The following is a 26,540-nucleotide window of genomic DNA, read 5'->3' on the forward strand; positions in this document are numbered from 1 at the left end:
AAAAAATTCAGACACAAACCTTCACCAGACTGATGGTGGCTTTCTAGAGTTGCCTCTGCTGAGGTATTATACATTTACTATCTTGAATAGGAGGCTGACAGAATAGATGAGGTTTGCTTCCTTTAGCCTTTGGAACTGTAAAGAAAAAGGTGATGGTGTGGCACTGGACTTCCTTTTCTATTACCATCAATCGTCGCATTATCCTTCTGGTCATCAGTGAAGTTTGTCTACAATAGAGAAGCATAAGAAGAGAAATATAGCTTCATATCCCAACAGCAGGTATAAGCACAACAGAAGCAAAGAGAGAGAAACGTAACAAGGGAACGTCTGAAAAACTGTTGTGTTTCCAGCCCTGAAGACAGTAGCTATAAACTGATGAACACATTGTAAAAACACCTGGAAACACTAACAGTAGATAAATCAAATATGGAAATATTTATCTACTATTGAAAACAAATCATAGTGTTTCCGGTTAGAGTGTCAAGTTTTCTGAATCAAATTGAGTGAGCCGGAGTAGAGCATCTGGAGCATTGCAAGAGGGAATCCACACATTTAAGACATTAGTGGTAAGAGCACACACGTAACTGTCTTATTGAATCGCACGTGTACTAACAATGCATGTTGAAGAGTGTAAATAGGAAGTTCTTTATCATGCTGTTCTTGTGGTATTCAGTCCAGAGACTAATTTGATGCAGCTCTCCATGTTACTCTATAATATGCAAGCTTCTTCATCATCCAGTACCTACTGCAACCTACATCCTTCTGAATCCCATACTAAATTAGTGATCCCTTGATGCCTAAGAACATATCCTACCAACCGATCCCTTCTTCTAGTCAAATTGTGCCACCAATTTCTCTTCTCCCCAATTCTATTCAATACCCCGCCATTAGTTATGTGATCTACCCATCTAATCTTCAGCATTCTTCTGTAGCACCACATTTCGAAAGCTTCTATTCTCTTCTTGTCCAAACTATTTACCATCCACGTTTCACTTCCATATATGGATAAACTCCATACAAATACTTTAACAAAAGACTTCCTGACACTTAAATCTATACTCGATGTTAACAAACTTTTCTTCTTCAGAAACGCTTTCCTTTCTTTATCGTAAATGACTGTAGTTTATTCAAAGTAAAAAATGAGCAAGCCGGACGCTGTGGTCGAGCCATTCTAGGCCCTTCAGTCCGGAACCGCGCTGCTGCTACGGTCACTATGGTCGCAGGCTCGAATCCTGCCCTGGGCATGATGATGTGTGTGATGTCCTTAGGTAAGTTAGGTTTAAGAGTCCTAAATCTAGGTGACTGATAACGTCAGTTGTTAAGTCACATAGTGCTTAGAGCCATTTTTGAACAGTGCGCAAACAATTTGAATAACTCAACGCTAGATAACTATTCAAATTGTCATGAAAATTATAACAACTAAAAAAAGAAAGTAATGAGGTATTTCCAAAAGGCGCAGAGCTGTATCAAGGTGTCTGTTTGACAACTACCCATTTAACGTTTATTATAGACCCTTCTTCACGTTTATCTGTCAAGATTATAGATCGCTGAGCGAAATTTTTGCAATGGTAGAAACACAGAACCGTTGTGTTGGCATTCATGAAACCACCAGAAAGTAATCCCCATCAGTTGTTAATAAACCGACTTCATAAAGCTATGGAGCCTTTCAGAATACCGCACCACCATTGGCTTCTCATTTGATTTTGTACGATAATTTTATTGGTTGTTGAGTGTTGAGTGTAGTCATTGTTATTACCAATGTCTCTGTGCTGTGGTTGTCATCCACAGAAAGTTGTTTGTATGAATTAAGACACTGACTACTGGGATTTAAACCGTGTTATGAATGGTGTTGTAGATGGCACTTCATTACCTCAGTCATTGATAGTTTTATCAAGACACGCAGTTATAGAGGACGAAACACTGATAATTAAAAATAAGTTCACACCATTGTAGGTTCCAGAAATATTTTTAACTACTGACTCGCTGTTGTTGTTGTTGTTGTAGTCTTCAGTCCGGAGAATGCTTTGATGCAGCTCTACATGCAGCTCTATCCTGTGCAACCTTCTTCATCTTCCAGTACCTACTGCAGCCTCCATCCTTCTGAATCTGCTTAGTATATTCATCTCTTTGTCTCCCTCTACAATTTTTACCCTCCATGCTGCCCTCCAATACCAAATTGGTGTTCCCTCGATGTCTCAGAACATGTCGTACCAACCGATCCCTTCTTCTAGTCAAGTTGGGCCACAAACTCCTCTTCTCCCCAATTCTATTCAATACCTCTTCATCAGTTACGTGATCTACCCATCTAATCTTCAGTATTCTTCTGTAGCACCACATTTCGAAAGCTTATATTCTCGTCTTGTCCAAACTAGTTATCGTGAACGTTTCACTTCCATACATGGCTACGCTCCATACAAATACTTTCAGAAACAACTTCCTGACACTTAAATCTATACTCGATGTTAACAAATTTCTCTTGTTCAGAAACGCTTTCCTTGCCATTGCCAGTCTACATCTTATATCCTCTCTACTTCTACCATCATCACTTATTTTGCTCCCCAAATAGCAAAACGATTTTACTACTTTCAGTGTCTCATTTCCTAATCTAATTCCCTCAGCATCACCCGACTTAATTGGACTACATTCCATTATTCTCGTTTTGCTTTTGTTGATTATCATCTTATACCCTCCTTTCATGACACTGTCCATTCCGTTCAGCTGCTCTTGCAGGTACTTTGGTGTCTCTGACAGAATTACAATGTCATCAGCGAACCTCAAAGATTTTATTTCGTCACCATGGACTTTAATGGCTACTTCAAAGTTTCTTTTGTTTCCCTTACTCCTTGCTCAATTTAAAGATTAAATAGTATCGGGGAGAAGCTACAACCCTGTCTCACCCGCTTCCCAAACACTGCTTCCCTTTCACGTCCCTCGACTCTTATAACTGCCACCTGGTTTCTGTACAAATTGTAAATAGCCTTTCCTTTCCTGTATTTTACCCCTTCCACCTTCAGAATTTGAAGAAGAGTGTCCCAGTCAACATTGTCAAAGGTTCTCTCTAAGTCTGCAAATTCTAAAAACGTAGGTTTGCCTTTCCTTAATCTATTTTCTAAGACAAGTCGTCGGGTCAGTATTGCCTCACGTGTTTCAACATTTCTACGGAATCCAAACTGATATTCCCCTAGGTCGGCTTCTAATAGTTTTTCCATTCGTCTGTAAAGAATTCGTGTTAGTATTTTGCAGCAGTGGCTTATTATACTGATAGTTCGATAATTTTCACTTCTGTCAACACCTGCTTCCTGTGGGATTGGAATTATTATATTCCTCTTAAAGTCTGAGGGCATTTCCCGTGTTTCATACATCTTGCTCACCAGATGGTAGAGTTTTGTCAGGACTGGCTCTCCCAAGGCCGTCAGTAGTTCCAATGGAATGTTGTCTGCTCCGGGAGCGTTGTTTCGACTTAGGTCTTTCAGTGCTCTGTCAAACTCTTCACGCCGTATCATATCTCCCATTTCTTCTTCATCTACATCCTCTTCCATTTCCATAATATTGTTCTCAAGTACATCACCCTTGTATAGACCCTCTATATACTCCTTCCGCCTCTCTGCCTTCCCTTCTTTGCTTAGAACTGGTTTTCCATCTGAGCTCTCGATTTTCATGCAAGTGGTTCTCTTTTCTCCAAAGGTCTCTTTAATTTTCCTGTAGGCAGTATCTGTCTTACCCCTAGTGATATACGCCTCTACATCCTTACATTTGTCCTGTAGCCGTCCCTGCTTAGCCATTTTGCACTTCCTGTCGATCTCATTTTTGGAAACTTTGTATTCTTTTTTGCCTGCTTCATTTACTACATTTTTGTATTTTCTCCTTTCATTAAGTAAATTCAGTATTTCTTCTGATTCCCAAGGATTTGTATGAGCCCTCGTCTTTTTACCTAGTTGATCCTCTGCTACCTTCACTATTTCATCTCTCAAAGCTACCCATTATTCTTCTACTGTATTTCTTTCCCCATTCTTGCCAATCGCTTCATCATGCTCTTCTTGAAACTCTCAACAACCTCTGGTTCTAACAGATTTTCCAGGTCCCACCTCCATAAAATCCCACATTATTGCAATTTCTTCAGCTTTAATTTACCAGTTTCATTCTACACTTCATAACCAATAGATTGTGGTCAGAGTCCACATCTCCCCATGGAAATGTTTAAAACCTGGTTCCTAAATCTCTGTCTTACCATTATACAGTCTATCTGAAACCTTTCAGTATCTCCAGGCTTCTTCCATCTATACGACCTTCATTTATAATTCTTGAACCTAGATTATTGATTAAGTTATGTTATGTCTGAATCCCTCTTTAATTCCTTACCCCCATTCCATATTCACCTACTACGTTTCCTTCTCTTCCTTTTCCTACTATCGAATTCCAGTCACCCATGACTATTAAAATTTCGTCTCCCTTCAAAATCTGAATAATTTCTTTTATCTCATCATACATTTCATCAATCTCTTAATAATCTGCGGAGCTAGTCGGCATATAAACTACTGTGGTAGGGGTGGTCTTCGTATCTGTCACGGCCACAGTAATGCGTTCACTATGCTGTTTGTAGTAGCTTACCCGCATTCCTATTTTTTATTCATTATTAAACCTACTCCTGCACTACCCCTGTTTGATTTTCTATTTATAATCCCGTATTCACCCTACCAGAAGTCTTGTTCCTCCTGCCACCGAACTTCACTAATTCCCACTATATCTAACTTTAACCTATTGATTGCCCTTTTTAAATTTTCTAACCTACCTAGCAGATTAAGGGATCTGACATTCCACGCTCCGACCCGTAAAACACAGTTTTCTTTCTCCTGGTAACAACGTCCTCCTAAGTAGTCCCTGCCCGGAGATCCGAATGGGGCACTATTTTATCTTACCCAAGAGGACGCCATCATCATTTAACCATACAGTAAAGCTGCATGCCCTCGGGAAAAATTACGGTTGTAAATTACGGCTGTAGTTTCCTCTTGCTTTTAGCCGTTCGAAGTACCAGCACAGCAAGGCCGTTTTGGTTAGTGTTAGAAGGCCAGATCAGTCAATCATCTAGACTGTTGCCCCTGAAACTGCTGAAAAGGCTGCTGACCCTCTTCAGGAATCACACGTTTGTCTGGACTCTCAACAGATACCCCTCCGTTGTGGTTGAACCGACGATACGGCTATCTGAATCGGTGAGGCACGCAAGCTTCCCCACCATCGTCAAGGTCCATTGTTCACAGAGGGGGGGGGGGGGGGGGGGGGAGTATTAGACTTCTATAAAAAGGAATATTTTGGAAAAATGTTGAACCTAGACATGCCTACAACTGCACAAATTGTAGCGAAATAAGGTTTAAAATCTTACCTGCACAGATCTAAATGAAGAAAAAGAATATTGACTCCAGCTATATTTGAATGCTCATGCTTTACATCCTAAACTGTCGGCCTATCCACTCAGCCATTGAAACAGATGTAAAACCATCGTCGTCGTGGTAATTCTACCAAAATGAAGTCTATATATTTCAACCATCTCTGAGTGCTAAAATAATGATTTTCAAAAGAAATGATACATTTAGTTAAATTGCAGTGAATCTTGACGTGTACTGCATCCTAACTATTATATTGTTTCTATTTCACGATGTAAACACAAAGCCGAATCTGCGCAAAAATGATTCAAATGGCTCTAAGCACTATGGGACTTAACAGCTGAGGTCATGAGTGCCCTAGAATTTAGAACTACTTAAACCTAACTAACCTACGGACATCACACACATCCATGTCTGAGGCAAGATTCGAACCTGCGACCGTAGCAGCAGTGCGGTTCCTGTCTGAAGCTCCTAGAACCGCTCGGCCACAGCAGCTGGCTAGTTGCACAGACTGTGAGAGTTGTGAACAGTGGTACTTCTGACCTTGGGCATGTGCAATAGTCTGTTGTTGGACACTAAATTATCTGGGCTGGGCAATCTTTTTGCCTCTCACTGTACTCAGATACTGCAACGATTTGCACTGGCTGTAAACTGACCGTGTATTCACAAGTTATAGTTTCACAAGTAAAACTGTATTGCTCTGCCATCAGTTGATACAGGCAGCACCACTTTTTGAGCTAAATAAAGGGATGCTGTGCTGATGCATCGCTAAGATTTTTGTTGGGAAGTGTGCAAGCCAGAAAAAAACGGAAAAAGGACACTGTTCTCGTGGAAGGAGAAAAATTTTAACATGTTTTGTAAAGATATTTAGAAGTCTACTAAATGGGAAATGTAATCATTGTATTTTATGAAACACAATGTAGCACTGTGATTGAATGTTATCTAATGGATAAAACAGTACTGGTTCAAATTATGCAAAATTGTTTGATTATTTTCCATAGTTTGTTGAAGCAGGATAAGAGTTCTCGCATCAATGCACATGCATTGATCATTGTAAGGATAAAAGTGCACAAGCCACCCCCTCTCTTTCCCAGATCTGACAACATGGAACTTTTTCTCTGCTTCCTAAACTCAAAATGTGGAATAAACTCTTCACAGTTTTCTCGGGATTTGAAATGGACTGTATGAAAACAAAGGCGCTTTCGTTGCGGTGGAGGCTTCTCACGAAATTTCTGTCAACAACTTTCTCCTCGGAATGCGAAAATACTTTGTTGACTCCGAATTACATAGGCAGAAGCGATCATCACAATGAAGTAAGGTTAATGAAACCCGGCACGAAAAAGATCCAGGTGTTCGCTTTTTCCCGCGCTCTGTTCGAGAGTGGCATAATAGAGAATAATTGCGAAGGTGACTCGATGAATCCTCTGCCAGGCAGTGAAGTGTAATTTGCGGAGTATCCTTGTAGATGTAGATGTGGATGAAAAGCACAAGCGTTAGTATGGCTCCTGTTCAATGTGGTATGATGCCTCACAGCATGACGCAGAAATGGCGACAGTATACGCGGGCAGCAGGTCCTGCAGCGGGTGGAGAACATCCTCGTGCAGCTTATTTGTGTGATCAGACTTCCTCAAGTTTTAACAGTGGTACATACTGATAGGTCTCAGCTGCAGTGTCGTATGGAATAAGTGATCATATAATTGTTTATGAGAGCTCTCTCGTTTATGGTCGGAATTATTGAACACTTAAGATGAAATGGTGGAAGCGTTGCTTATCCTCAACACCCAGTATCTACACTTATCTAAATTAGCCAACTTAATCGTGAGACCTGTTGTACTTAACTAGTGTTACAGGCTTCTTCATATGCTGCATACATATAATTACAAACAGATATCTAGCAAGGCATTACTTATGCCATACTTGACCAAGAGCATTGTTAGATGTTGCTTCCTATCGGCTGAAGGCTACGCTACATTCCTGGTTGACTTCCCGAGCAAGAGTGGTCGAGAGCTCTCTAGATACTTGTCACAAGCGGCGGGGCGGCGCTAGCGTGGGTCCAGCGAAATCTATTACGGACTGCGGTCGATATCTGAACCCCTAAAAACTCTGGTATCAAACGCTGATACCACAAGAACAAAAGAAGAACGTACAATCGGAATATCTGAAAGTGTAGGTCGGAATCTGCAGTCAATTCAGCTGATTAACGCTTTGACAACATATCAATTCCCTTTGGAACCTCAAATCCAACTGCTGAATGTGTAGTACATTTTACAGCGACCAGAAAACTATGAATTGGCTGTCCTGGAAGGCCTAGAATTGTTTACTGAATTAACTCTAAGTTTGAAACACCGTTTCATGATTGTTGGAATCTGACACAATTCTTATGAGGATTGAAAACACATAGTTAGTTGTGACGCAGTATTTATATTTCTGCATTTACTTTGCGTGTCTGTCACTGGATGTGCACCACCGAACGGAAACCTAATGTTCAACAAAGGAGATGGCAGATGTGGTATTCTGCTATGGGAATACAGATGGAAGCACTCTACTGGCATTCAACTACGATGACGCAAAATAACCACCACACCGTATATTATCTAAAAGGATGTTTACTAGATTACTCCAGAGACTCTCAGAAACAGGATCCTTTGCACTAAGAACACGTGATCGTGGCAGATCTTGAAGAACCGGAATTAGAACATGTAGTATACATTTCTGGAAAGATTGTCTGAAAAATATCTGCCGTGGAAGAAGTGTATTGCCCAGACAGTCATCCATAAATAACCGTTCTATCCCCAACATGTACACCGAGTCCAAGCTCTGGTGGCAAACGATTGGCGAGGCAGATTGCCATTCTGCCAGTGGCTTCTCGAAAAAGTGTTAATAGTCTGTAGTTGACAGCAGCAGTAGTTGTTTGTTGATGAGTCGGGCTTCACGACACACAGTATCGTAATTTACGGCAATACGCCCATATGGGTCGATGCCAACCACCATGCTCTTAGAGAGAGACGGCTCCAGTACACAATTACCATCAGTATTCCTGTTGATGTGCATGGAGCCCTACGTTCTGCACAGCACAGTGAATGGCGCATGGTATCGTCACTTCCTTCAGAACCAGTTAGCTGTGTTACTGGAGAATGTGCCACTACATAAACGACTAGGAATGCGATACGTGCATGATATGGTACAGGCCCACTTGGAACTGTGGTATGCCAAATATAGTGTCGAACGCTGTAATATATGGAACATAAGCAAAAGTAATTAAATTTTCATAAAAAGTTTATTTCGATTGGAAGTACGCATTTGCTACATTTTGTACGAATAAAACGGTTCAGATTGTCGTATCTACGATAAATGAGGTAAATGGTCTCACAGATGGCAAAAAATGTACATGTAGGGTTGGCAGCCCTTTGTTCAGAAGCGACCGTGACGGGTTTCGACCGTAGGCAAATCACGGCGCCGGTGCTGGTCGGGTGCGTGTGGTGTAGGAGTCGTGACGGAAGTTTGAGTAAAATTACCAAATATGCAGCAACCAGTCGCTAAATCTTGTATTATTTATTCACTTTTGCAAATCGATTTTAACAGATTAACAACCATCATCGGTGCTACACACACAAGAATAAAAATAATTAATAACAGTGGCCGAATGATTAAATGTACATAAAGCAACGTAAACCAATTAAATGTATATAGACGCATTAAACCATTTAAAATGAACGTAAAAATTTACCTTTTAACCAATATGTGCCCTGAGTAGTAATACAGTCTTAAGCAGTTGTTCCTTTATACTAATTTGTACAATCGCTTTTTGGTGTATATAACTGTACTATGTGAATGACATCTTTGTCAATATATCCATTTCATGTAAATTTTAGTGTTTTATCATTAAATTTAACCTCACTTTGTATGTCGTACCTCATTCTTCTTCTTCTCATTTTTATTTTAGCTCTATCTTTTCGCATAGAGGGGGGGTTTGCTTTGTAGCACCCCCTTACGGTTTCTCGTTGTCATAGTCAATTCTCGATGTATCACTTTATGTTTGACCTCTGCTTAAGACAGCTCTGATGGTGTAAGAACCAAAAAAACCATTCATCAAACCAATGAGCTGTAAAAAAATAGAAGACACTTTTCGAATACGACATATGGATCGGAGGAGGTATCATTCCGGTTTGCACTAGGTTGTATGGAAATCCTGGCAAATGGGCAAGCTGGCAATAAGAGAAGCACGTGTCAAAAGTTTTTTTTCTAGTTTTCCAGAACATGAAAGCGGTTTAAAAATAAAATAAAACCCGCTTTGATTCCTCCATTGTTGCGTATATGTAGATTCTGTTATTCCATTTATATGTGAAAGAGTGGTTTTCCACTTGTGTTACTAGCTGTCGATATCTGCATGCTGTAGGATGTTGAACTCTCAATGACTATGAAAGCGTAGTATCTTGGGTGGTGGCTAGCATACTTTGAGGCATATATATATATATATATATATATATATATATATATATATATATATATATATATATATATATATATATATATATATATATCAGTTCATGACATCCAGTCTTATATATTTTGTGTCACTGATGAACACAAGTCCAGATCATCCACTCTCAAAACTCCACCATCTCTCTCCCCACATCCACCACTGCTGGCGGCTCACCTCCAACTACGCAACGCTACGCGCTCTTAACAGCTAACTGCCCAACACTACAATAGCGACTATTTCAACAATTTAATCCAGCCACAGACTCCACACAGCACAACCAGTGATTTTCATACAGAGTGCTACGTGGCGTTACCACTATAAAAACTTAAACAGCCTACTTACAAAACATGTTTCGGTTTGTTGTTATTCGGAGCGATTATAAGATTAAAATCGCATCTACGGTCAATATTCTTAAAAAATATCTCTTATTTTTATCTAATGAAAGGTCGAGGACCGTTAAAAAAATCAAGATTTGGTCATGTGATCGAAAACGTTGTGTTATTGGATGATGCCCTGGTGACGTCACTGAATAGGAGTAAGACGAAATTATACGTGTGTTAGAAGTGTCTCTGGATTTTACGTGCTTTTTCTACAAATAATTTAGCTATTTAGTATTGCAAAACGCATTTACAACTTTTATGAAGGAATAGAAAGGAATTTTGTGAATGCTGATAGTGGAAAGCTTACCAGAATTGATGCCTTTATGCTCTACTCATTTAGTGACCCTCTATGTGCAATGACAGAAGTTCTTTCCCGTGCTCCCTGCAACATTATTGATCTCAGTCAAATCTAAGTAATTATAGTACTCTTCCAAATGCGACGGAATCATACATCTAGATTGTCGACCATCAGTCATGAAATACGACTAAAAGCACAAAAAAATTATTATGCAGGAAACTCAGCAGAGGGATGACGACAAGCCCGGGCGCTGTGGCGCAATGGGACAGCCCCTATAACTGTGGACGGAAAACACGCAGGTTCGAATACTTTTCATGAAATATGAAAATGACTTCAGCAAAAACTCACTGTAGCCGTTGTATCGGCCGTGGGATGTATTGTATGTAGCTGAGAAATTGACAACTGAGGAATCTTACAAACAATTACCTTTTTTTCAAAGTATTGCTAGTATTGGAGATAACATCATACTCAAACAGTACAACGAAGGGCAGGACGATGAGGCTTTATATGAGATGAGGTGGGATTCGTTTGAGAGACATAAAGCAAATACAACGTGCAGGCAGCACAAACGTAAGGACTCTGTTGATTGTGAGTGTAAAAGTCAGTGTCTAAAGCATACTTAAATTCGTCTTACGTAAGGTGATGAATTTTCAAAAGCTTAGGCAATAAGGGTCCAAACTTGACAGCGAGAAGATAAAAAAAAGAAAACTTTGTTTCGAACGAACATAACTTACGTGCACAGCCGTTGCTAATGTAAGTGCATCTAAAAGCCAATGAAAACGCAACAACACTGCGTTTGTAATCGGTTCGGTGAAATTTTGTAATTGCGAGTTGGCTTTCGTATGACAGTACCGTCGATTTGTTTTGTAAATGACAAAAATCTTGTTACAGGCTAGATTCGAACTAGTGACTAACAGACATAATCCTTTTATATTTCACGGTTCACCCCTCTACCAACCAAGCTTCCAGTGACGCGAAAATAAGCGGCTATAGCCTTGACTTTTAGTAATAGGCTAGTTTCGTTGGCTGACGGTATCATTATTTGTAACACTGGGAAAGCGGGTCTTGGTGATAAATTGATGTTAACATCAGACTACAAGACGTTTTTAATTGATATGGGCATCGACATGTCGGCATTTTGCCGGTACTGTGCAACCTATTTTTACAAATCTTCTCATTGTCTGATACACAAAAGAAAAACAATTTTTCAAGAGCTTTTATGGATGTAGCTGTACAGTGTGTACTACATACCATTTGCTATCCATTTTCAGAAACATAAATCCCAAAAGAAGACATCACTGTGACACAGATTTATGAAAGTTGGAGCTGCGAGCTATCCAGTGACGTCACAGGTACCACCTGAATCGAATGGAGCGTTTTTGCGGGCTTTTAAATTATTTGAATTTCATTTCCGTTTTTATAAAAGAATACCGAAATTTAAGAATGAAAAAAGCATGTTACGAGCATAAAACGACATAATTAACGACTTAAGACGATTTTCAGGAAACAGTCAAACACACAGTGTAATCGGACTTTTTGGGAATAAGTAATTTAGACTAAATGTGTTCCCAACATAGTCTCTAAGAATTCGGAAATCTATGTAAAACTAAACACACAAATGCAAGTGAAATTGTCGCTTCCACAGACACCTGTTAAAATTTTCTTAACACAACAGGGTACTGAATCACTGCACCACTGAGTGGTGTATAATGGTGCTAATTTGTTGACATAAGACGGGTTATGATAACGCAACAGAAAGATACGGAGTTTGCATTTGTGTCTCGTACACTGTTCGCTGAGACTGGGAAGTATGCACTTCAGATCTGAGCCACCAGCTTGTGTCTGGTACACAAAATAATTAAAGAAAGGTATGAAGCAAGTGACGCGCCCATCACACTATACAGAAGGCATTCGGAGTGTATGGCGGGGCTTTAGTAAATCGGGTTTCCGTATGGACTGTGTGGGCCAGCATAAACACTAGTCTCATAAATCAACTGTCTGTAGTAAATAAATTTTGATTATATTTACATAAATGAGGCAGGGGTTGCTGGCCAAAACACACTAAATATTTCAGTGATTATACAACTTATTATTTACGTTTTACACGGAACGGTATTGTATAAAAAAAGTCAGATTTAGACACCAAACACGGTAGCGAATCTCAACGCAAAGTTAATGTTCCGAATAGATAGCAATAGGATTTAAACACGAATAACCATTGTCTCACTTACCAATGAATCACAACCCTAGTTGACTGACTATGTCCAACACCACGAAATAACTTCAAGGTAGGCGTGTGTGATTCTGCACGAAACTACTTCAACTTCTTCTCATCTGGTAAATGTTCAATGTTTACGTGCCAAATCTTGGCATAATTTTCACAACTTCAAATCAATGTCTAAGCATATCTACAGAAAAGTTGAGTCCACGACGCGGAAAATGTTCCAGGTCTGAAGGGCCTCTAAACTATACTAGGAATTGAAGTAAACTGGGCAAACTTCAGCGTACTGACGTTGTGTATCGTCGAAAATTTCCAAGGCGGCATGCGTAATTCGACATGAAAAATGTTCTAAATCGAGACCACGAAGCTCGGCGAAAAATCATAAGCACAAGACTCAAAACCTAGAAAAATTCCGCGTCCCACTCACTGAGACTCTCGAGCCGAAATGCGACACAAGTCTTGTATCATCCAGACCTGAGATCACACAACCCCCGATCCAAAATGGCTGCCGCCTATTATACCCTTCGTGTCCTACTAAGGGAATCAAGAAAGACAATTTATTTTAAGTACAAAAATTAAAATTCTGACATTTTATTGAAATATTAGATACGAATTGTTACTTACATTTTCTAAGCTTTTCATTTTGTAACATGAGTTCTTTCTACCTTTAACAGTTCACTTGCTGTTCATGTTTCGAGGGAGACGATACCGCTTTTTTTCAGTTTTTCCATATTAAATGAATACAAATAAATATGTTTGAAGGTTACAATCTTCATTACTTATCTCTGAACCGGAGTACTGCCACTACTTCTACTAATGTAACTTTATTCCATAAAAAATAATGGTTTTAGGTATAAAAACACACTTTCGCTCGTAATTAAAAATTTGGCGTCAGAATCGTGAATCTGCTATGGTGACCTGATAGGACCCAACGTCACCTTCCTATTGACACGTTATTCGTTGCTATCGCATATTGAGTTGCTGAGACATAATTTTTCAAAGTTCGCACAACATAATGATTGTTTAAGCTCTATAATTGAAAAGTATCAAATGATAACGGTGGCGCGTCTCAGCAGCACTATAGTCATAATTTTCCCTTAAAAAGTGTGTCTTCCGGCTCCTCTGTAACTCTTTTGCTTGTATCTTTATCCACGTTTGTAGTGTGATTCTACAGAGTGGAGGGCGCGCCCAGGGTCGGCGAGATGGGGCCGGAGTTTCCCCAAGGCTCCAAAGACTATGTCACAGCGTCCCGACTGCCCATGTGCTCGCTCCAACTTGTGTCTCTTAAGTACCAGCCAGTTCATCATAAGTTACCCTGCCCTTCACAGATGGTACCTAATTTGTTGTACAGCGACCGACCGTCTCCAAATTGGCGATACGCTCACTATCAACACTTAATTAACTAACAGTACTCCACCTCTGTCGTATTTTACATTCGAATTTGCAACCAGACTATTATCAGCGGACATAAGTAAAATAGCAATTCGTGCACTAGTACCCAACGTAGCAACACAAAATCTAGGAAATACACTCGTGCGTTTCTGTTCACATCCAGGTCTGGAAGTAATCTCGCAATAAACGTCAAACACATGTTACAATTATTAAATGTCACATACTACGCGATTTACCACATTTAACTCCACGAAGACACTCAGATTTCCGAATGGTAGGCTCCCTGTGGTTCCCAGGTCGTGCATCGACCGTAAACCATAAAATTACCAAATATGCAGCAACCAGTCGCTAATTCATGTTTTATTTATTAAATTTTGCATATCGATTTCAAGTAATTAACAGCCATCATCGGTGCTACAAATACAAGAATAAAAATCCAGAATGAGATTTTCACTCTGCAGCGGAGTGTGCGCTGATATTAAACTTCCTGGCAGATTAAAACTGTGTGCCTGACCGAGACTCGAACTCGGGACCTTTGCCTTTCGCGGGCAAGTGCTCTACCATCTGAGCTACCGAAGCACGACTCACGACCGGTACTCACAGCTTTACTTCCGCCAGTATCTCGTCTCCCACCTTCCAAACTTTACAGAAGCTCTTCTGCAAACCTTCTGTAATGTTTGGAAGGTAGGAGACGAGATACTGGCAGAAGTAAAGCTGTGAGTACCGGGCGTGAGTCGTGCTTCGGTAGCTCAGATGGTACAGCACTTGCCCGCGAAAGGCACATGTCCCGAGTTCGAGTCTCGGTCGGGCACGCAGTTTTAATCTGCCAGGAAGTTTCAAGAATAAAAATAATTAATAACAGTGACCAAATGAATAAATGTACATAAACCAACGTAAACCAATTAAATGTATATAGACGCATTAACCCATTTAAAATGAACATACAAATTTACCTTTGAACCAATATGTGCCCTGAGTAGTAATACAGTCTTAAGCAGTTGTTCCTTTATACTAATTTGTACAATCGCTTTTTGGTGTATGTAACTGTACTATGTGAATGACATCTTTGTCAGTATATACATTTCATGTAAATTTTAGTGTTTTATCATTAAATTTAACCTCACTTTGTATGTCGTACCTCATTCTTCTTCTTCTCATTTTTATTTTAGCTCTATCTTTTCGCATAGAGGGCGGTTTTGCTTTGCAGCACCTCCTTACGGTTTCTCGTTGTCACAGTCAATTCTCGATGTATCACTTTATGTTTGACCTCTGATTAAGACAGTATTACTACTCAGGGCACATATTGGTTAAAAGGTAAATTTGTACTTTCTTTTTAAATGGTTTAATGCGTCTATATACATTTAATTGGTTTACGTTGCTTTATGTACATTTAATCATTCGGCCACTGTTATTAATTATTTTTATTCTTGTGTGTGTAGCACCGATGATGGTTGTTAATCTGTTAAAATCGATTTGCAAAAGTGAATAAATAATACAATATTTAGCGACTGGTTGCTGCATATTTGGTAATTTTACTCAAACTTCCGTCACGACTCCTACACCACACGCACCCGACCAGCACCGGCGCCGTGATTTGCCTACGGTCGAAACCCGTCACGGTCGCTTCTGAACAAAGGGCTGCCAACCCTACATGTACATTTTTTGCCATCTGTGAGACCATTTACCTCATTTATCGTAGATACGACAATCTGAACCGTTTTATTCGTACAAAATGTAGCAAATGCGTACTTCCAATCGAAATAAACTTTTTATGAAAATTTAATTACTTTTGCTTATGTTCCATAGATTACGACGTTCAACACTCTGTTTTCTATATCTCACGACTTCAGAGAAATGGACGAGTACATTAATGCCGACGCAAATGATTTCCTTTCACTTAAGCACCAAATATTTAGATATCCCAGGCACCAAAAATCCACAGTATAAATGTGACGAGAACGGTCAGGTGATGGTACTGTTATCGACGACTGTGCCGCTAAAGCGGAGTTATTGAACGCAGTTTTCCGAAATTCCTTCACCAGGGAAGACGAATGGAATATTCCAGAATTTGAAACACGAACATCTGCTAGCATGAGTTTCTTAGAAGTAGATACCTTAGGGGTTGCGAAGCAACTCAAATCGCTTGATACGGGCAAGTCTTCAGGTCCAGATTGTATACCGATTAGGTTCCTTTCAGATTACGCTGATACTATAGCTCCCTACTTAGCACTCATATACAACCGCTCGCTCAGCGTTAGATCTGTACCTACAGATTGGAAAATTGCGCAGGTCGCACCAGTGTTCAAGAAGGGTAGTAGGAATAATCCATTTAACTACAGACCTATATCATTGACGTCGGTTTGCAGTAGGGTTTTGGAGCATATACTGTATTCAAACATTATGAATCACCTCGAAGGGAACGATCTATTGACACGTAATCAGCATGGCTTCAGAAAACATCGCTCTTGTGCAACGCAGCTAGCGCTTTATTCGCACGAAGTAATGGCCGCTATCGACAGGGGATCTCAAGTTGATTCCGTATTTCGAGATTTCCGGAAAGCTTTTGACACCGTTCCTCACAAGCGACTTCTAATCAAGCTGCGGAGCTGTGGGGTATCGTCTCAGTTGTGCGACTGGATTCGTGATTTCCTGTCAGGAAGGTCGCAGTTCGTAGTAATAGACGGCAAATCATCGAGTAAAACTGAAGTGATATCAGGTGTTCCCCAGGGAAGCGTCCTGGGACCTCTACTGTTCCTGATCTATGTAAATGACCTGGGTGACAATCTGAGCAGTTCTCTTAGACTGTTCGCAGATGATGCTGTAATTTACCGTCTAGTAAGGTCATCCGAAGACCAGTATCAGCTGCAAAGTGATTTAGAAAAGATTGCTGTATGGTGTGTCAGGTGGCAGTTGACGCTAAATAACGAAAAGTGTGAGATGATCCACATGAGTTCCAAAAGAAATCCGTTGGAATTCGATTACTCGATAAATAGTACAATTCTCAAGGCTGTCAATTCAACTAAGTACCTGGGTGTTAAAATTACGAACAACTTCAGTTGGAAGGACCACATAGATCATATTGTCGGGAAGGCAAGCCAAAGGTTGCGTTTCATTGGCAGGACACTTAGAAGATGCAACAAGTCCACTAAAGAGACAGCTTACACTACACTCGTTCGTCCTCTGTTAGAATATTGCTGCGCGGTGTGGGATCCTTACCAGGTGGGATTGACGGAGGACATCGAAAGGGTGCAAAAAAGGGCAGCTCGTTTTGTATTATCGCGTTATAGGGGAGAGAGTGTGGCAGATATGATACACGAGTTGGGATGGAAGTCATTACAGCATAGACGTTTTTCGTCGCGGCGAGACCTTTTTACGAAATTTCAGTCACCAACTTTCTCTTCCGAATGCGAAAATATTTTGTTGAGCCCAACCTACATAGGTAGGAATGATCATCAAAATAAAATAAGAGAAATCAGAGCTCGAACAGAAAGGTTTAGGTGTTCGTTTTTCCCGCTCGCTGTTCGGGAGTGGAATAGTAGAGAGATAGTATGATTGTGGTTCGATGAACCCTCTGCCAAGCACTCAGATGTGAATTGCAGAGTAGTCATGTAGATGTAGATGTAGATGTAGATGTAAAGTATTGGCCCTCGCGAACAATTCATCATTACTGAAAGTTTCGTGTTAGGTGAGGTCATACCCGAAGTTCCAAGTGGGCCCGTACCACATCGTGCATGTGTCGCATTCCAGGCGTTTATGTAGTGGCACATTCTCCAGTAACACAGCTAACTGTTTCTGAAGGAAGTGACGATACCATGCGGCATGCACTGTGCTGTGCAGAACGTAGGGCTCCACGCACATCAACAGGAATACTGATGGTTAATGTGTACTGGAGCCGTCTCTCTCCAAGTGCATGCTGGTTGGCATCGACCCATATGGCCGTATTGCTGTAAATTACGATACTGTGTGTCGTGAAGCCTGACTCATGAACAAACAACAACTGCTGTTATTATTTTTTCGGTTACACCTAATGTACTCGATTGAAATTACAATTGCTCTTAACTTCTGTCATAGATCGTAAATCAGGAATTTGAAAGTAAATGATTCTGACCGGGGAAAATTCTGATAAGCGGACAGTGTAGCTCTGCATACCACATACATATAAGTGTTCGGTTAAGAGCTTATTAGTCTGATCGTTATGGATGATTCCCCTCCCTCAACAGAGCAGATGGATAAACCTTATGCCCTGAAGATACCTAATTCTCCCACGATGAACTTGGTCCATGTTCTTTAGTCAGAATTATTATGCTCTATGTAAATTTCTTGTGAAGTAAAGAAATAATCTATATGAAATAATGACATTTACCATATTACGAAATACACTCTCGTTTAATTTCTTAAAAGACACATTTTTAAATATGTGCGGCAAAATTTCTATAAGGATATTGTTGAGGTCATCGTTTAAAGACATAAAATTTTGTATGGTTTTTGGTAAAGCAAATATCATATTTCCCAAGAAAACTGTATACATACAGAACTTGTCCAAGGAATTCTATGTAAATCTGGGAAGCTGTGGAACTCAGTAACAATATTTAATTCAGAAACCCCGAAAGACTATCGTGTTTTCAGGTAAAGTGCAAGTGGGTGTGAATGGTCAGGAGGAGAGAAAGTAGTAGATCTCATATATGGATGAGTCGAGAAGAAGTATAGCTAAGAGAAACCACAATGTTTGGTCATTTCATGATACTAATTTATGTAATGGTACATGTGGTTTTTCTCAGTGTTAATTGGTAACATGGAGTAATAGGTTTTCCCTGTGTCACTGAGTAATAATGAATGAAAGCAGAGTTTATTAATAGGATTTTCTCTCCAATATGGCACTTGTGTTGTCAGTCTATAGCAGTACGTTATCAATAAGTGTCATTGGTTTCGAGCATGGTAAAGTTCAGGTTATTACCCAGTTTTTTTTTGTGATATTAAATATGCTTCAGAATTGTAAAATGTTTATGTTGTTTTTTACACTATAAAGAGCTGAATTTTTACTGATATACAGAGATTTTGCTTAGTTTGTCAGTACATACTGAGAATAAGGATGAGTTAACGTAGTGTCTTTAGTGTGTAAAGTTTAAAACAAAATGATGAATGTGATATAGAGTGTTTTACATAACTGATTCCCTTTTAAAACATTTAGTGCTACATATACACACTGTTTTCCGGCGAGTACGAGGTCCTCAGTCGTGTTCCACCGTTTCCTCACCTTCATTGAGTGCTGTATTCTTTCTTTCTAATTAGGTTTTTAGCGCTTTAATATTATCTCAGATCTTCTCGCAATCTGATTACATCTGTGCTTAGGTAATGAAATCTGTCCATAGCTTTTTAACTGGACAAAAAGAACTCTTTTTTCATGAATCTTTTTTCAGACTAAATTGATATATACCTCGCATTAATATATCAAGTGAAAGATGTCCAGCTTTTAAAGGAGGCTAGTCTGAAGTGTTATACAGGAAGTAAAGGTACGTATGGTAGAATATCATACGTAACACCTTTTAGGAACAATGTCATTCAAAGTGTGAAGTAATTCTTAGGTACTAGAATAGGAGAAAAGATCTCCATATAAATATACAGCATAAAAGCTAAAATCCTCGAAACAGTCTGGTGATATATGATCTTGTGATTTCAGGATAAAGTTACAGTGAAAGTGAACTATTTTGATGCACAGACAATTGCTTTTCAAGAGCTGTATATGCCCAGGACATAAAATGCTTTGTCACAGATAATTTTATTTACAGTATTATATATATATATATATATATATATATATATATATATATATATATATATATATATAGTGATCCACTGATAGTGACTGGGCCAAACATCTCACGAAATAAGCATCAAACGAAAAAACTGCAAAGAACGAAACTCGTATAGCTTGAAGGGGGAAACCACATGGCGCTATGGTTGGCCCACTAGATGGCGCTGCCATAGGTCAAACGGATAACAACTGCTTTTTTTTCTAGACAGGAACCCCCTTTTTTATTACATGTTCTTATAGTACGTAAAGAAATATGAATATTTTAGTTGGACCACTTTTTTCGCTTTGTGACAGATGGCGCTGTAATAATCACAAACGTATAGTACGTGGTATTACTTAACATTCCACCAGTGTTGACGGTATTTCTTCGTACATTACAAATAGACCGTTTACCAACTGCGGAAAAGGTCGATATCGTGTTGATTTATGGCTACTGTGGTGAAAATAGCCAACGGGCGTGTGCTATGTATGCTGCTCGGTATCCTGGACGAAATCATCAAAGTCTCCGGACCGTTCGCCGAATATTTACGTCATTTAAGGAAACAGGAAGTGATCAGCCGCATGTGAAACGTCAACCGCGACCTGCAACAAATGATGATGTACAAGTAGGTGTTTGAGCTGCTGTCGCGGCTAATCCGAGATCAGTAGCAGACAAATTGCGCGAGGATTGGGAATCTCAAAAAAGTCGGTGCTGAAAATGCTACATCAACATCGGTTGCACCCGTACCATATTTCTATGCACCAGGAATTGTATGGCGACGACTTTGAACATTGTGTACAGTTCTGACACTGGGCACAAGAGAAATTACGGGACGATGACAGATTTTTTGAACGCATTCTATTTAGCGACGAACAGCGCTAACGTAAACAGGCGTAATATGCACTATTTGGCAACGGAAAATCCACGATGGGTGCGGCAAGTGAAATATCAGCGACCTTGGCGGGTTAATGTATGATGCAGCATTATGGGGGGGAAGGATAATTGGCTCCCATTTTATCGATGGCAATCTGAATTGGGCAATGTATGCTGGTTTGCTACTTAATGTTCTACTGATGTTACTAAAAGATGTTTCACTGCATGACAGAATGGCAATGTACTTCACACATGATGGATGTCCGGCACATAGCTCGCGTGAGGTTGAAGCGGTATTAAACAACGTATTTCATGAAAGGTGGATTGGTCGTCGAAGCACCATACCATGGTCCGCACGTTCACCAGATCTGACGTCCCCGGATTTTTTTCTGTGGGGAAAGTTGAAGGATATTTGCTATCGTGATCCACCGACAACGCCTGACAAATGCGTCCGCGAATTGTCAATGCATGTGTGATCATTACGGAAGGCGAACTACTCGCTGTTGAGAGGAATGTCTTTGCAGGTATTGACAAATCCATTGAGGTTGACGTACATCATTTTGAACATTTATTGCATTAATGTGGAATTTACAGGTAATCACGCCATAATAGCATTCGTTCTCAGAAATGGGAAATTCACAAAGGTAAATGTATCACATTGGAACAACCGAAATAAAATGTTCAAACGTACGTACGTTCTGTATTTTAAGTTGTAAAACCTACCTATTACAAACAGTTTGTCTAAAATTGTGAGCCTACAGCGCCATCCATCATAAAGCGAAAAAAGTGGTCCAACTAAACCATTCATATTTATTTATGTTGTATACGAATATGTAATGAAAACTGGGAGTTTCGTTCTTTGTAGTTTTTTCGTTTGAAGCTTATTTCGTGAGATATTTGACCTGGTCACGATAAATGGCCCATATATATGTGCTAATAGTGATCACATATGGGGTGTTGTGTTTGTGTGAAATGTACTGTAAGTTCAAGGACTGAAGATTTTCTTGTGATGTGATAGGATTATACTGACATGTTCAGAGAAGTCGTGGATTTTTTATGATAATGATGAAAGTGTTATTCTATACAGAATTTTGAAGTTTTCTGAAGCTGATGATAATCATTTGAAATGTTATTTTAATTCCGGTAAGATGTTAATTCTAGGGTAAAGGATAGATAGTTATGAAGTGTATTGTATTGCATGTGTTTTAACATGGGCCATTTATTTACAGAAAAATGGAACTTTTTAATAATCTGAGTTTTGAGATATAATTATTCACAAGAACGGTGTTAAAGTGACAACTATGACAGCGTTAGTACTCTAACCAAAAGTGATAGACAAGCATTCTTAGAACTTATAGTGTGAGAAATATAGCAGTTTTTTGTGATAATGGATTAAATAAGGAATATGAAACGATGAAATGTTGTCACTGCCTGTATTTAATAACATGTTGCTAAAATGATTAAGAAAGTGCTGATATTTAGAGCTAATTTTCCTGAAAACAGACGAAGTGTATGCGTTTAACTTGAATCAATGTTAACATCTCTCATCAGTCATATTTCACAGAAATCTTCTTCCAGTATGTAAACAACTTTTGCGCGAAAGTAGGCAAGCGATTATGTATTGTTCCTCAATCGATATGGGGATTTTTTGATCGAAAACCATCCATAAATGGTTTTCGGTTATGATACACGAAGCATGTAATAGTGTTTCTCCTTACCCTGAACCCACTGCCGCTTTCGTGTGGGCCTCACTGCTGAGTATTCTTTTCCCAGCAAGTCCTTGATAGTCCAAATGACAGTACAGGCGATTCCTTTCGCTGACATTATGAAATGCTACAAGACACAGTCACCAATGTACAACAAAATACGTTAATACGAGCAGGGCAGAGTGTTGTATGGAGGATAGTGTTCCTAGAAACCCATGATTTTTTCTGTTTGGTGCTTCATTCTAATGATCAATTGTAGAATCATATCAAGGAATTCAACCACAGGGATTTCCAGCACTGCCTACTGTTTTCGTTCTAGCTATGAGACATGAGATTACGTTCCAGGTAGTGTTTGTAAATACTTGCAAAGAAAATACTTTTATTTAAGTTTCTGTGACCCTAAAATAGAAATATGCGTTGATACTAGTTTCCATTTTAAAATATTTTTAACTTGTAACTGATTTGTGATAATGCACCTGCTTCTCTTGAGTTTCCTTACTGGTATTTGGTATGTACTATAGTAATCACGTAACACATGGACTGTTAGATACATTACTGACAGTTTTTACTTGTTTGGATATTTTTATTAAATTTGAATAGAACATTTGTTCCTAAGTCCACGACAATGTTGCACTATGGAATAGTGTTGCATATCTGGAAAATGCTTTCTTTTGATACGTAATTTTTCTAAATTCAGAAAAGAGTGCAGTACACATAAAATGAATGCTATTATATCAAAACAGATCAACAACCTTTAAGAAACTCTCAGAAGTGTTCCAAGGTACAACACTGTCCCTTGATGACTCTGCTCGATTTAGTATGTACATTACATAGTCCGTTAAGAACACCTTGTGGTTTGTGGTGCCATGAAGAAAAATCAGAGAAAGTGTCATGTAGAGTTGATAAGTGTTCTAGTAGGGAAAGAATGGACCCCAATGCGAATATTTGAAAAGAGTGACAACATTTTCGTCATTTATAGTTGTAAAACATTCAAAATATGATGCTATAATTGATTTTAACCATGGAAACATACATGAGTGAGAGAGTTACAGCGTTCTTCTTCAAGACTGGTGCTTTCACTTTAACACGAAATTTACTGTCATCATGTGTCTAGAGCTGAAATGTCGCATCAGGATCTACCAAATGATGCAAGGCATAAGGAAAGAAGTTAAAAAATAAGTCTTGAAGGTGCAAAAGATCGTGAGTACAGTCCTGGAATGTTCTAAGAAGGGACAGTTGAGGAAAATATAAGTTTAACCCTTGAATTAATTTCCAGGAAACCACCTTTTGTGACACTTATGTACCCCTTTTCACGATGCCTGCGATGTAATCCACTATTTTTTGGCCATAGATTTGGGGGTTGGGGGGTTGGGTTGGGTTTGTTGGGGACGGAGACGAGACAGGGACATCGGTCTCATCGGATCAGGGAAGGATGAGGAAGGAAGTTGGTCGTGCCCTTTCAATGGAACCATCCCGGCATTTGCCTGGAGCGATTTAGGGAAATCACGGAAAACCTAAATCAGGATGGCCGGACACGGGATTGAACCGTCGTCCTTCCGAATGCGAGTCCAGTGTCTAACCACTGAGCCACCTCGCTCGGCCCATAAATTTCTCCAATTTTAACAAACAAACATAAAGGGCTCAATTTTCAAACATTTACAAGCTAAAACATGTTGTTCTGAGTCCTAAAGTATCTATATGTACTCCTAGCAAAAATAAATCAAATGTCATGAAATCCTGTTTTATCAAATTCATTCAAATTTAGTTATGAATTATTATTTTTATGTGTGTAGACATAAGGAACCAATTTGGTAGTGATTGGTTTAATAGAAAGAGAGAAAAATGATCATTAATTACATCAAGTGTATTACAGTTTATAATTTATAACAAGTTATGAATTCGCATAAAAATTTTGAAAACTGGATTTGGCATTGTAAAATTTTATTTGTCGATCTTTAATATCTGGAAAGTATGCGTTTCATGCACATTCATCCTTGGGATAACTAAGCAAGTCGATATATTGCTACCAGCAGGAGATACGAGTTTGAATGCCAGGCTACACAAAGTTTCAGTTAGCGTGACACATTAATTATAAGAACTCACTCCTGGAAGACGTCCCGCTAACACCGTCTAACGTCTCCTCTACAGTTGATAATGGCCTGAATTCGCTGTAGAAGAGTGTCCATGCGTTTCTCCACATATGCTGTATCACTCACTGGTGATGAAGTTTCAGAGAGGTACCAGACTGCGTGGGAGTAATGATTGTTCCTTTAGTCAACTGTTCGAAATACTCTCAGATATATCCTACATATTTAAGACAGAGTAATTTAGAGAACTGGTCGAGGAGTGCTGAGTATTTTTCAGATTTCTAAAGGAAGTACATTAGTCGAGTACCTTCATTGATAGTGTCTGTAATGTTTTATGAATGTTCCTTCAGACATGCATGCATGTATGACGTCACAGACACTGCTGACAAATCATAAACCGTATCCACAAATTTCGAATAAAGTACTACCATCACTTCGGTATTTATCAGAAAGAAAGGGAATTTGTGCGCCACCGGGACTTGAAGCCAGATATACAGCTTTGCGTGAGTGGTCACCAACCACTTTTTATTTTGCCTTAAGAAAGCAGAGGAACTAGCTTCAGGCTGGAAGAAAAAGCGTGGACAGTGGTCCAAAACCCAAGGCGCGGCCAAGACGCCTCCCGCTTTTTCACCTTCGACCGCCCCCTGAAAGACTATTTTTTCCTTCAACTCCACAATCTGTGACTTAATGTTAATAAAAATCATTTCTGTTGTAGAGAAGCCATTGTAAACTAATTAAATAACGTAAGTCACCACAACATAAAATGAAATGAAAGCACACGTAATTCGTGCGTCCATCTTATTGCATGAGGGTAACTCGAAATACACAAGAACAGCAAAGGATATGGAATTAGCTTATTTGTATTGCTTTCGAAACGACACTACAGTCGAATGAAACCAAAACAGTGTTGAAGCAAATCCTGCACACGATCACACGTACTCTTCCCGTTCGCAGTGTTGATTGGTAGCAAGTTGATAACCAGTTCTCCTCATATCATGGGCCACTACTGGGATCGTAAGCCTTTGCCACAGTACTCTAGAAATGTGAGAGTGGTTTTAGGAGCAACTACGCAAATAATTGCTGAGGAGATGCTGCTAGCGATGAGTGTGTTCAAGTGTCCTATGATTGTCTTTGAGATATCGCCAATAGTTGACAACCATCTGTCATCATCTCGGAATAAGTAGTAAATGCAAATGCCTTTAAAAAACATGAGAGCGGAGTCTTCTTGGTCTGGGGGGAAGTATCCATTGGCCACAGGAAGAGCTAGCCATGTTTTTACACTGAATCACTTTACAAATGATGAGTCTCGGCCATGAGCAACCAATATCTCTCAGCTTGGGAGCTTGAGTGGTGGTAAAACCAGGACGCACATATCTAAATTTGAGTATGAATTCCCAGATGTGCAAAACAGTGTAGTGACGTGCGTTATCGAAACATGTGACAGGATGAATGTGGGCATCAGTTACTCTAAAAGAGATCCAGTAAGTGAATTATACTGACGGCTCCACAATCACGCCGTTTTGAACAAATATTTGGCTGCAGCCATCGCTCATACATGGACAAGTTCCAGCCTGCCCCCCTGTGGAGTGACTGTGAGGGTGTATACCAGACTTTAAATAGGAATCGAACTGTAAAGTAATAGACAAGCGACGCCTGCAGACTGCATGCTATCGCAGTCGGTTGTGGTAGAACCTGAGCCATGTGTACCACCTTGGTCGCCATGTGAAAATTAAGGCATTCAACACGATGCAGTAATTCCATGTGTCAAAGTAGTTTCTGGCAAAATTCTGTGTGCATCGCCTGCGCAGTTATCTATAGTTCATGGTAGGTGTGTATAACTAATGTCCAAATATCTGATCACATCCACCTGTGGAAGGGGCGCTATGCATCATTTCTGGAGGCCCCTTCCAAATGAAAAGCCGCAGTTTTG

Source organism: Schistocerca gregaria, chromosome 8, assembly GCF_023897955.1.
Source record: "Schistocerca gregaria isolate iqSchGreg1 chromosome 8, iqSchGreg1.2, whole genome shotgun sequence".
NCBI lineage: Eukaryota > Metazoa > Arthropoda > Insecta > Orthoptera > Acrididae > Schistocerca > Schistocerca gregaria.